The following is a 13,255-nucleotide window of genomic DNA, read 5'->3' as shown; positions in this document are numbered from 1 at the left end:
GGGCTAACTTGAGAACCTCACGTCTCAAGTCAGGGATGTCAGAACACATAACTGGCCACAAAAGCGTAGGCCCCCATCAGAACTAACACTCCAGTCGGAGTTCTCATCTGTACCAACCCGCTGCCTCATCTTCACCAAAAGCTCATCATCTGCCTGAGCTGCAACGATCCTCTCGTCGATAACGGGCTGTACACGAATGTGTGCGATAACCTCATACGACTCAATCACCGTAAGCTTCTGCTCAAAATCATGCACGAACTCCAACATATTCCACTCTGCTATCATCAGCGGAGCCGCAAACTCAATAGCCTTTTTGCGACTTAACGCATCTACCACAAGGTTCGCCTTGCCCGGATGGTAAGAAACATCGAACTTGAAGTCCTTCAATGTTTCCATGCATCTGCACTGCCTCATATTCAAATCACGCTGCGTGAAAATATACTTAAGACTCTTGTGGTCGTAAAAGAGCTCGAACTCCTCACCATAGAGGTAATGTCTCCAAAGCTTTAATGCGAAGATGACAGCTGCCAATTCCAGGTCGTGCGTAGGGTAATTCTCTTCGTGTTTCCTCAATTGACGCGAAGCATAAGCAATCACCCTGTCCTTCTGCATAAGGACACAACCCAGGCCAACGAGAGAGGCGTCAGTATATATATATACTTAACCCCTTACTCTGGCAATACTAGCAAAGGGGCGGACGTCAACTTGTCCTTCAGCTCCTGAAAAGCTAACTCCGCCTACTCATTCCAAGCAAACTTCAAATCCTTCCGTGTCAGCTGCGACAACGGTCTGGCAATCTTCGAGAAGTCCTAAATAAAGCGTCGATAATAGCTTGCAAGACCCAGAAAACTTCTCACCTCAGTAACTGAACCAGGCTGCTTCCAGTCCTGCACTGCAGCTACCTTGGCAAGGTCGACGGCTATTCCTTCCTTGGACACCACATGTCCCAGGAACTTGACTTCCTCTTTCCAGAAATCACACTTCTTGAACTGTGCGAAAAGCTGATGCTCCCTAAGAGTATCCAAAACCGCTCTTAAGTGCTCCTTGTACTCTGCCCGGCTTGCCGAATAAACTAATATGTCATCGATAAAGACAATGACGAATCGGAACAGGAATGGCCGAAACACCATGTTCATCAGATCCATGAACATGGCCGGTGCGTTCATCAGACCGAACGACATCACAAGGAACTCATAATGACCGAAGCTGGTCCTAAAAGCGGTCTTCTGCACGTCTCCATCCTTGACGCGCAACTGATGATACCCTGACTGCAGATCAACCTTCGAAAAGTACCGTGCCCCCTTCAACTGATCAAACAGTCATCAATCCTGGGCAAAGGGTACTTATTCTTCACAGTTACCAGATTCAGCCTGCGATAATCAATACACAATCACAAGGAACCATCTTTCTTCTTCACAAATAAAACAGGTGCTCCCCAAGGAGATACACTGGGCTGAATAAAACCCAATTCCAGCAAACCATCTATCTGCTTCCTCAACTCCTCCATTTCACTCGGAGGCATACGATAGGTGGGTAAAGAAATGGGCGCCGCACCAGGCATAAGATCGATAGCAAAATCAATCTCACGTTGAGGAGGTAATCCAGGAATTAACTCAAACACATCTTCAAATTCCTGAACTACCGGCGTACTAACCAACGCCGATTCAGCCGAACTCTCCAACAGAGAAGAATAAAAATCAATACGAAGAGGGTAACTGACGTGAACTGGGAAAGTAACAGTCTCACCCTCAGGTCCATGGATCGTCACTGATCTAGCTTCACAATCAATCTCAGCTCGCATCCTCATGAGCCAATCCATACCCATAATAACATCATAGTGATAAAGCGGTGCGACTAGCAAATTAACAAGGATCGATCCACTTCCCAGATCGACCAAACAATCCATACAACGCTTGCCCAAGGCAGAGGACATCCCCGTAGCGGTAGTAAGCGTCACTCCTTGCATAGGAACAGATCTCAAACCCAAACGCCTAACTGCCGCATAAGATATAAGAGAAGTAGTGGACCCTGTATCCACTAACACAGAAATGGGAATACCTTCAATGTGCGCTGTCACCTCAAAGGACCTCGGCACTAAGTCAGACATAGGCGCTTCAGCTGAAAGAGCATGAACACGAGCCTGCTACTGACGATTCGGCGGAGGAACCATGGGCCGCTGAGGTGGCCTGAAACCAGGAACTGCAGGTTTAAAGGATGGATGAGCTGGTGCTGATCGAAGAGGAGGAGGAGAAATAACCTGAGGCATCGGACGGCTAACCCTCTGCGGTGGAGTAAAACCACCGGCTCGCATACGGGAGAAGCAAAAACGGTCCAAGTGCCCCACCTTCCCACAATAGGAACATCGAAGATCAGCTCTCATCTGCTGAGCAGGCGGCGCTGAACGCCTCAAAGGAGAATCTGCTCGCGGCCTCTTGCCAAGGAAAGGTGCACCCTGAAAGTCCGGTCGCGGCCTAGGAACCATCGGTGCTCGCATGCGGGACGCTCTATCTCCATCCTGCTCTGCTCGCAAGGACATGCTCACCAGCTCTGCATATGAAGAAATGCTAGCACAGCAAATCTTCGATCGGATCTCAGGTCTCAGTCCCTCAGAGAAACGCTGCATCCTCATCGGTTGATCACCCAGGATCAAAGGAACATACCGCCCCAACTCAGTAAACCGGTTCTCATACTCCGTAACCGACAACCCTCCCTGGCGGAGGCGAAGGAACTCACTCTCCTTCTCATGTCGGTACATCACCGGGAAATATTTCTCATGGAAGCGCGCCTTAGACGCCTACCACGACCACACAAAATCCTCCTCGACAGTGCGAAGCACACTGTCCGACCACAAACTGGCCTCCTTCTCAAACATGAAGGTGGGAAGCTCAACCTGCTCGACCTCAGAGCAGTGCAGCGGTCTTAGCATCTTAGAGATGCGGTCTATCCAATACTTGGCCTCCTCGGGTCTATGAGAACTAGCAAAAGTAGGAGGTCGCAAGCGCTGAAATCGCTCGAATGTGCCGCTGGCACTGGAGCTCCCAGATGGAGGCATAGGTGAAACAGGTGGAGTCGCCCCCACAGACTGAGCAAAGATGCCAGCCATGGAAGAGAGGAACTCCTCCTGCTGCTGAATCTGCTGCTGCTACTGCATTAACAGCATCATCTGCTCAAACCTATCAACAGGTGGAGTAGATGAAGGTGCACGGCTCGGCTCAGGAACCGAGGGTGTGACTGGAGGAGCCATCGGTGTCGACCCAACACCGGCACGAGATGGACCCGCCTGCAGATCCGACTGGCTATCGCTCAAGGGAGGAACCCCAGCAAGCGACTCAATCAGAGAGAGACGGGCTGAAGTCTTCGAACCCTTAGGAGGCATCCCTACATTCAATCAGAGGATGCAACCTGTCAGATTCTAAGTCACATAATCCATCCACACAACAACATAGCACAACTCCAAGGGCAAACAACATGCATTCCATTAATCAAAATCGTCGCAATACAAGTAGTGCAGCAATACATGAATCACGACTAGGAAAGCTTGTAAACAACAACATCTATAACTTCAAACAACCACAACAACTACAACAACCACAAACAACTACCACAACTACAACACTACAACACTCCAACTATAAGCCAACAATGGCTACAAACAGAAAGAAAACAACAAACAAAGTAAACATGGCCACGACGACAGCTACTCGTCAGAATCAGGAGATGGAGGCGGAGCACCCTTATCCTGCAAGCAACACAGGATAGACTTCAGAGTCCGATACACCTTCTTAAACTTATGTTTAACAAGGGCTCGAAGATCAACCATATCCTGGCGTAAAACAGCCTGCCCTTCTTCAAGCCATGTAAGACGGGCATCTCTGGCAGTCTGCTCTGCGCCCTGCTCTGGCGCCACAGGAGGAGAGCTATCACTCGAATCCTGTGCCTCAATCTCTTCCTCGTCTTGCTCTATTTCTTCCTCAGACTTCGCACCACCTTCAGCATAACTTTCTTCATCACCGCTCTCAGACTCAGCCTCACCCTCTGAGGCAAGCCGACCAGAACCAACCTCCATCAGCTTAAGAGTCCTCAGATTGATATGACGAACAAGAACTGGCTTCTTAGCTCCAAGCCTATAGCCAAACTCATGTGCAATCCTGCAAATGAGGCGGCCAAAAGGGAGCGACTCGGTCTTTCTACTCAAACGAGCGATGAGAATAATCTAGCGCAGGACGTATGTCGGCACACACAACTTCGCTTCCTGCCCCACCTGATACAGAAAATCCACCATCAGGCGTGTACACTCGCTGCAGTTGCTCCACCTTAGATATATATTGAACGTAAAGATGTGGTGAAGCAAACGGAAGTCATCCGTCATGAAGGAAGCCAGAAGACTCCTATTCGGCTGTCATTCGACCAGACGACCACACAAGGATCGGGTGTGATGATCCCTCTCGCGCACACTGTCCACATTCTTCTCGCTGGCATGCACTTCACCAAGTAGCACTCTCAGGAGGCGGGATATCAAAGCAACATCGACGATACCCACACGACCGCTACCATAAGGAATCTTGAACTGCAGAGGCTCCAGCGAAGGCTCCAGAATGTTGGCATAAAAGGCCCGAACAGTGCTAGCATTCGCGCGATACTCGCCTTCGAACAAGGGACCTCAACCAGCCCCTTCTAGGCGCTCCAACAAGAAAATCTCACCAAAGAGCTGCGGATCAACATGAGCCTCAAAAAGGACTCTACGGCCTTCATAGACTCCATGCGACAATTCCGCCAACAAAGTCCTACTAACGGGAGCTCGAGGATCGAGGTCCCGCTTCGTCTGGAATTCACGCGTGGAGGACGTGCTAGCGGTGGCACCTCTCGGCCTCCGTGCACGGGTTGGGCGGCTCGGCCCGGCTTCATCCACGAGTGCTCTCTTCTTCCCCATCAAGGAAAGAAGGGAAGAAATGAAAAAGATGGCCGTCACAATCTCAAAGAGGGCCATGAGAAATGAGAGAAAGAGAGAAATAGGAAGATGGTGAAGCTTCCACACAACTAGGAGACAAAAAGGGAAAGCAAGAGCTCAAATGAGAAGGAAAGAAATAGAAATTAGCAATGGGAGGGAGGATTTGAAGATGGGGTGATGGGTTTGCACGAAAAATGGAAGAAGAAGGAGATTTGGGAGAGATTTGAGAGGATTTGGAGAGGGTTTTGAAGAAAAGGAGAGCTTGGGAGTGGGTTTTGTAAAGGAAATAGGTAAAAGAAAAAGATATAAAGGTGAAACCGTGGAGGGGTGGGCCACACAAGGCCTATGGAGCGTCAACCCGCTGCGGCCCGCTCGGTCAGGCCCACTGACCGGCGATCCCTCGCCGAACCGGCGATGGCATTGCCTGTCTTTAGACATCCCAGCGATGCCTCGCCGTTTTGGCGAGGCCCTCCTGGTCCCCCATGGTCTAAAACATGTGGTCCCCCCTGGGTCCCACAGAAAATGCCTCGATTGGCCCCTTGCGTAGTTTGACGCCTATCGGGTTATTCTGACAGAAATCTAATTCAAATAGAGATTTCTTGAAGGTTTACAGGTGAAAAAGGGAAGATAGACCGTCTAAACTCCTTAATAGAGGGTATAGGAAAGGTTTCGGGTTGCTGTGTGTGATCAGGTAGGAGTACAGACTCGATCTCGGTGAAGGATTTCAGGAAACTTTCGCCAATAGAAACTACGGAGCACAAACACCAAATCTATGATAGACCTGCACCCCAATACACTAAAGTGGTGACAACGTTCGGTGTGTGACCATAACCCAGGTTCGGTTTAATTCAGATCATGTTCTGATACCAACTTGTAATGCTCTGAAATTCGGGGGTCGAGCATAACTCAGCTCCCGAGTTCCAAAACATCACTTATGCAACATATTTAATGAGGGATGTATGTTGACTGTATTAGTGCATAAAATATGGAATAGATTAAGCCAAAACACAGATATGATTCAGGGATAAGTGAATAAAGCAAGCGGAAGACTTATAGTAAATTATGTGTACAATTGTAAACCCCTGAATTACATATACAAGCCAGATCGTATGAAAGTGTTATTTAACAAAATTATAAGTATCAAGTTACATCATTTAAGTTCCCAAAATAATCCCATGATCCCGCACATCAGACCGAGGCTCGCTAGAACCCGTCTGAAAACTGCATATAAGAGAAGGCAACCTCATTATCATCCAGCTCCCGCTCTGCCTCAGAAGTCGCATCCACATCTGCAACATCAGAGCCTAAGACAGAGTCTGGTGGGTGTTTAACATCGCCCCAGAAACGTGGGAGTGAGTGATCAACTCAGTGGAACAATAAGGCATTGGTTAACATGTTATCAGTTCAATCAAACAGTAATGATAAAGCAGAACAATTAAATAAATCCTAAGTACTCTTGTTAATGCGAGGATGTATGCAATATGATGCGTGCCCTCACGCGTACACCCTCAGCGTCTTTATCTTACATTACGCATGACATCGCCTCAAAGTGCGCCACATCTACAAAGCACATGCAAAAGTGGTGCATGGATATGATTACCAAGTTGTTATTAGTCCATTTCATACAGCAGGATTGGGAAGCTAAGATACCTTCCTCATATCACCATCCAAACAGTGACCCATACTAGGGTCATCAATCCTAGACATCGCATACGATCATATGTTTGAGGTCGTAGCAAAGGGCTCGTCACCAATCAATGCACGCCTTTCATGCCCTTACTACCAAAGTTTGGCTCGTCACCTCCTTGCGGTATCCAGGTATGCTCGAGGTCACTACAAAGGGCTCGTCACCAATCAATGTAAGCCGAGAGCATGAATATAGTGTCCCATACCACCATAATCGGCTCACGAGTTTAGTTGCTCACTGGTCACTACGGGGAGGCTCGTCACCCCAGCGTTGGCTGACAGCTCGACCACGGTGTCCCATACCACCATGCCCGGCTCATGAGTCTTAGCGGATCAAGTACCATAGTTAATAGGATTTCACTGGTGAGTTCGGTATCCTAGATTCAAGCAATAGCGTCCATACATGGTGAACACACATCGGACAATCGGGTTACTTGACAAACTCGACTAGCACGAGCGCACGTTGAATTAAACGACATAGAGTGCGCAAACACTCCGCGTGGCCAAACCACTGCCGCCAACTCTAATACGGCTCGGGTTTGTCTAATACGTCCTACGTGGCGATAGCAATCTCAATCACGAATATAGAGTCAATTACCAATTTCCTGGACTAAGGCATAGTCCCAAACACATTACATTACTACAGATACTCATGTGGAATGTAAAACAGTAATGGAACAACAACTCAAATCATGGTACATACTCATCTGAAGAATATCAACTTAACATAAATGTAAGCGTAGGTAATGTTTGAATTTAAATAACATGGAATGTAACTTTCATAAAGGAAATCATGCGCATCAATAGGAGTGTTGAGAATCACTTCTCAACGCCTGCAACTAGTGTAATAAGTTACACTTTAGATCATTCATGCATTTCTACAAACACTTAGCATACATGGAACAACATACATGACGTATGTTGGAATACATGCACTTAGACAATTCCTTTTACCAAGGAGTTGTCATACATGCATCTAGCATACATACATGAGAAATAATCATGGCAAACATAAGTGCATATTTTATACGTATACAGTACTTTATAAATACACATAGAATACACAAATCTCAATATAGCACATGCATATCAGGAAAGTAATGTAAACGCAACATTTGGCATGTGAAATCTCATCCATAACAAGAATAAATCACTAACTGGCGTTGAAAGCCTTGAAAACCATAACCTATACACTTAAAGTCCGCACCTTAAGTTAGGAAAGAACCACCGAACTGATTTAGACGAGTTGTCTTCATCAACGGCGATAGAATACCCTAAAACAAGGATAGGAATGAGATACAACAACACCAAAACTAATCTAAGCTCTAACACAGGTTAGGGTTAGATTGACTTACCCCAAAATGAACTCGGAACCGTCAGAAGAACAATTCAAAGTGAAGGTTCAAAGATGAAGAAGAACAAAGAAGAATCCAAAATGATTCACCAACTTATCTCTCTCACTTTCTCTCTCTTTTCCACTCTCTTTCCAAGCTAGGGTTAAAGAAAATTCGTATGGAAAAGAGAGCTAGGGTTTAAGGACTATAAATAGGCCTATTCTTGATGAAAATAACCCCAGGGTCAAGGTATACTTAGGTTATAACCAAAGTAAGCCTTTCTCGATCCAACGAAGCACTTCTGGTGGGCCTATAACCACGAAAGGTCGGACTTAAGCTCACTGACCATGGATCTAGGTCAGGCTGAGTTTTCGTACCGATCGGCTCTTCAGATCAGCCGTGGCAGACCACACTCAAATCAACGGTCACGGAATCTCGATCAGGTCCACAAGCACTAGGGTATGCCTAGGCCAACTATCCTGATCAGAGGGTGAAATTGGGTCAGAATCTAACGGTCAGATAGCTTAAAATCGTCGCGCAAGCGACACAACTCAGATTTCATAAAAAGCTTATTAAATTCCAACTGTTCTCATACTCTTCACTCCGAGCTCAAGAAAATCGCCCCAGAACATCAGATGGACTTGATTTTCGAGGTGACGGTCAAGCCCAACTCGGTGACCGCAACAGCCTAAGATCATCGCCATCGGACTTTCGACGCGCGGTCCAGGTCCGATCCAGATGTTCCAAAAATTCCCCAGAACAACTTGATTTAGCGATGGATCCCAGGTTTTCGAGTAACGTAGCGCTAACTAATCTCTAAGTTTAGAGCCATGCAGATACAATTTAAAGTGATTGATGTGAATTTCACAAGCAATCGAGTATAGCGCTAATTACCCCAAAAATAACTACTTAAGGAAAGATTAGCACAAAAATTCCAAGGTCGTTACAAATGATAAGGCAATAAAATTAAACAAGTCTAAAGTACTCTTGTTAATGCAGGGATGTATGTATAAATGATGCATGCCTCGCCTGTACTCCCTCAGCGTCTTCATCTTACGTTACGGATGACAACCTCCCGCAGTGCCAACGACTTCTACGCACATGTAATGCGGTGTATGAACATGATTACCAAGTTATTATTAGTCCTTTTCATACAGCAGGATTGGGAAGCTAAGGTACCTTCCTCATATCAATTTCCACACAGTGATCCATTCTACGGTCGTCAGTCCTAGGCAATCTCATACGATCATATGGTTCTAGGTCGCTGCAAAGGGCTCGTCACCAATCAATGCACGCATATCATACCTTTGTTACTACTCTAAGGCTCGTCACCTTAATGCAGTATCAAGGTATGCTCGAGGTCACTACAAAGGGCTCGTCACCAATCAATGTAGGTCGACAACTTGAATATAGTGTCCCATACCACTATAATAGGCTCACGAGTCTGGTGTGCTCATTGGTCACTACGGGGAGGCTCGTCACCCCAGCGTAGGCCGACAGCTCGACCACGGTGTCCCATACCACCATGTCCGGCTAATGAGTCTTAACAGATCAAGGTACAACGGTTAACGAGATTTCATCGGTAAGTTTGGTACCCTAGATTCAAACAATAGTGTCCATACATGGTGAATATACATCGGACAATCGGGTTACTTGACGAACTCGAGTAGCACGAGCGCATGTTGGGTTGAATGACATAGAGTACGCAAACACTCCGTGTGGCCAAACCACTGCCGACAACTCTAATATGACTCGGGTTCGTCTAATCACGTCCTTCGTGGTGAAAGCAACCTCAGCCCTGAACTCAAGGCCGATTACTGATTTCCTGGACTATTTCATAGTCCCAAACACATTCCATTATAACAGATATGCATATACAATTTAGAACAGTAATGGAACAACAATTCAAATCATGTAGTGTGTGAGCATTTGAAGAATATCAACTTAACATGGATTTACACATAAGTAATACTTGAAGTTAAACAACAAAGAATGTGACTTGCATGTAGGAAATCATACACACTAATAGGAGTGTTGAGAATCGCTTCTCAACGCCCGCAAATAGGATAATATATTACACTTTAGACCATTCAGACATTTCTACAAACACTTAGACTACATAGTTCAACATACATGACGTATGTTGGAATACACACATTTGGACAATTCCTTTTGCCAAGGAGTTGACGCACATACAACTAGCACAAATACACGACAGTTAATCATGACAAGCACATGTTCATATTTTATATGTATACGATACATTCTACATACACAAGGAATACACAAATCTCAACACAAATCTCTACATATCAGGAATGCAATATAAACATAGCATTTGGCATGTGAAATTACACCCATAACAATAATAAATCATTATCTGACATTGAAAGCCTTGAAAACCATAACCTATACGAATATAGTCCGCACCTTAAATCAGAAAAAGCGCACCGAACTGATTCAGACGATAAGTCTTCGTCAACGGCAACTAGATAACCTAAGGCATGAATAGAAATGAGCTACATCAACACTTAGATAAGTCTAAGCTCTAAAACAGATTAGGGTTAGATTAACTTACCCAAGAAGGAACTTAGAATCGCCGAAACAACGATTCAGAAGTGATGGTTTAAGGATGCAGGGAAACAAGAAAGAATCTCCAATGATTCACCCACTTCTCTCTCACTCTCTCTTTTCCTCTCTCTTTCATGGAAAAGAGAGTGAGGCTTTTAAGGTCTTTATATAGGCCTAACATTGATGAAAATAGCCCCAGGGCCAAGGTATACTTAGGTTATAACCAAATCAGGCCTCTCTCGATCCAACGGAACACTTCCGGTGGTCCTTTTTCCACGTGCGGTCGGACTTAAGCTCACTGACCATGAATCTAGGTCAGGCTAAGTTTTCGTACTGATCAAATTTACAGATCAACCGTGGTGGACCACTCTCAATGCAATGGTCACCGAAACTCGATTAGGTCCACAAGCACTATGACATGCCTGGGCCATCTTCCCTGATCCGAGGGTGAAATTGGGTCAGAATCCAATGGTCAGATTGCTTAAAATCATCGCGCAAACGACACGACTCAGATTTCATAAAATCATATTTAATTTCTCACCGTTCTCACACTCTTCACTCCGGACTCCATCAAATAGACCCAGGACATCATCTGGACTTGATTTTTGAGGTGATGGCCAAGTCCAACTAGGTGACCATAACTGTCTAAGATCATCGCTATCGGACTTTCGAGGCGTGGTCCAGGTCCGATCCAAAGCTTCTAAAAATTTCCGAGAGCAACTGGATTTAGTGTTGAATCCCAGATTTTAGAGTAACAAAGCGCTAACGATTCTACAAGTTTTGAGTCATGCAGATCAAATTTAAAGTGATTGATGCTAATTTCACAAGCAATCGAGTTTAGCACAAATTAACCCACAAATAACTTCGAAGGAAAATAGAGGCAATACTCGGGTCTTAGCATGAAATTTTCCAGGTCATTACAATCTACCCCCCTTAAAGCAAAATTTTATCCTCGAAATTCGTACCTTCAAATATTCCTCAAGGATTTGAGGGTAGCTCTTTCTGACCTCAGCTTCAGTCTCCCAAGTAGCCTCTTCTTCATTATGATGCGTCCATAGTACTTTCACAAGAGGGAGGCCCTTGCTACGCAATACCTGCTCCTTCCTGTCTAGGATACGTGTCGGTTGCAGTACATATGTGGCATCCTCGCTCAACTGCACCTGCTCCCAACTGATAATATGTGAAGGATCAGGAATGTACTTCTTCAGCATAGAAACATGAAATACGTTATGCACGCCCGCAAGTGGTGTGGGCAAAGCAAAGTGGTATGCTACCGCTCCCACTCGATCCAGTATTTGAAATGGACCAATAAATCTCGGCGTGAGCTTTCCCTTCTTACCGAACCGCAGAACTCCCTTCATAGGGGAAACCTTAAGAAATACATGTCTCCAACCTCAAACTCAAGCGGTCGCCGCCTCGTATCAGCATAACTCTTCTGCCTGCTCTGGGTTGTCAGAAGTTGACGTCGAATAATGTCAACTTTCTCTGATGTCGCCTGCACCAACTCCGGGCCAATCAAACTACGCTCGCCAACTTCTGCCCAGTAATGCGGTGCTCTGCACAGACGACCATACAATGCCTCATAGGGAGCCATGCCGATACTCACCTGGAAGCTATTGTTATACGCGAACTCTGCATAAGGGAGACAATCATCTCAACTGTCCTTGAAATCCAAAACACAAGCTCGCAACATGTCTTCCAGAATCTGGTTCACACGTTCCGTCTGCCCATCTGTTTGCGGATGAAACGTGGTGCTGAACTTCAATTTCACACCCATCGCTTCCTGGATACGAGTCCAGAAGATAGATGTGAATCACATGTCTCTGTCAGACATAATTTCTAAGGGAACTCTATGCAGATGTACAATCTCCTTGATGTACAACCTAGCTAACTTGTCTACAGAGTTTGTGACTTTGATCGGTAAGAAGTGAGCCGACTTCGTCAATCGGTCGACGATCACCCAAATAGAGTCATATCCCTTCCTCGTTCTCGGCAACCCTGAAATAAAATCCATAGAGATGAAGTCCCACTTCCATTCTGCTATGGGCATGGGCTGAAGCAGCCCAGGAGGTCGACGATGCTCTGCCTTGACCTGCTGGCACGTGAGACAACGAGATACGAATTTAGTAATGTGAACCTTCATGTTGTCCCACCAATAAGATCTTCTCATATCTTGATACATTTTCGTGCTACCTGGATGCATCGCAAGCTTAGAATTATGGGCTGACTCGAGAACCTCCCATCTCAAGTCAGGGATGTCTGGGACACATAACCGGCCACGAAATCGTAGGCCCCCATCTGAACTAACACTCCATTTGAAGTCCTCATATGTACTAACCCGCTCTCTCATCTTTGCCAAAAGCTCATCATCTGCCTGAGCTGCAACGATCCTCTCGTCAATGAGGGCTGTACTCGAATGTGTGCGATAACCTCATACGGCTCTTCCACCGTAAGTTTCTACTCAAAGTCTCGCACAAACTCCAACATGTCCCACTCTGCTATCATTAGCGGAGACGCAAACTCTATAGCCTTCTTGCGACTCAACACGCCCACCACATGGTTCGCCTTGCCCGGATGATAAGAAACATCGAACTTAAAGTCTTTTAATGTTTCCATCTATCGCCGTTGCCTCATATTCAAGTCACGCTGCGTGAAGATATACTTAAGGCTCTTGTGGTCGCAAAAGAGCTCGAACTCCTCTCCGTAGAGCTAATGT

The sequence above is a fragment of the Magnolia sinica genome, chromosome 7, assembly GCF_029962835.1.
Source record: "Magnolia sinica isolate HGM2019 chromosome 7, MsV1, whole genome shotgun sequence".
NCBI classification, from domain to species: domain Eukaryota; kingdom Viridiplantae; phylum Streptophyta; class Magnoliopsida; order Magnoliales; family Magnoliaceae; genus Magnolia; species Magnolia sinica.
The sequence above is the reverse complement of the archived record's forward strand: the minus strand, read 5'-3'. Positions refer to the sequence as shown.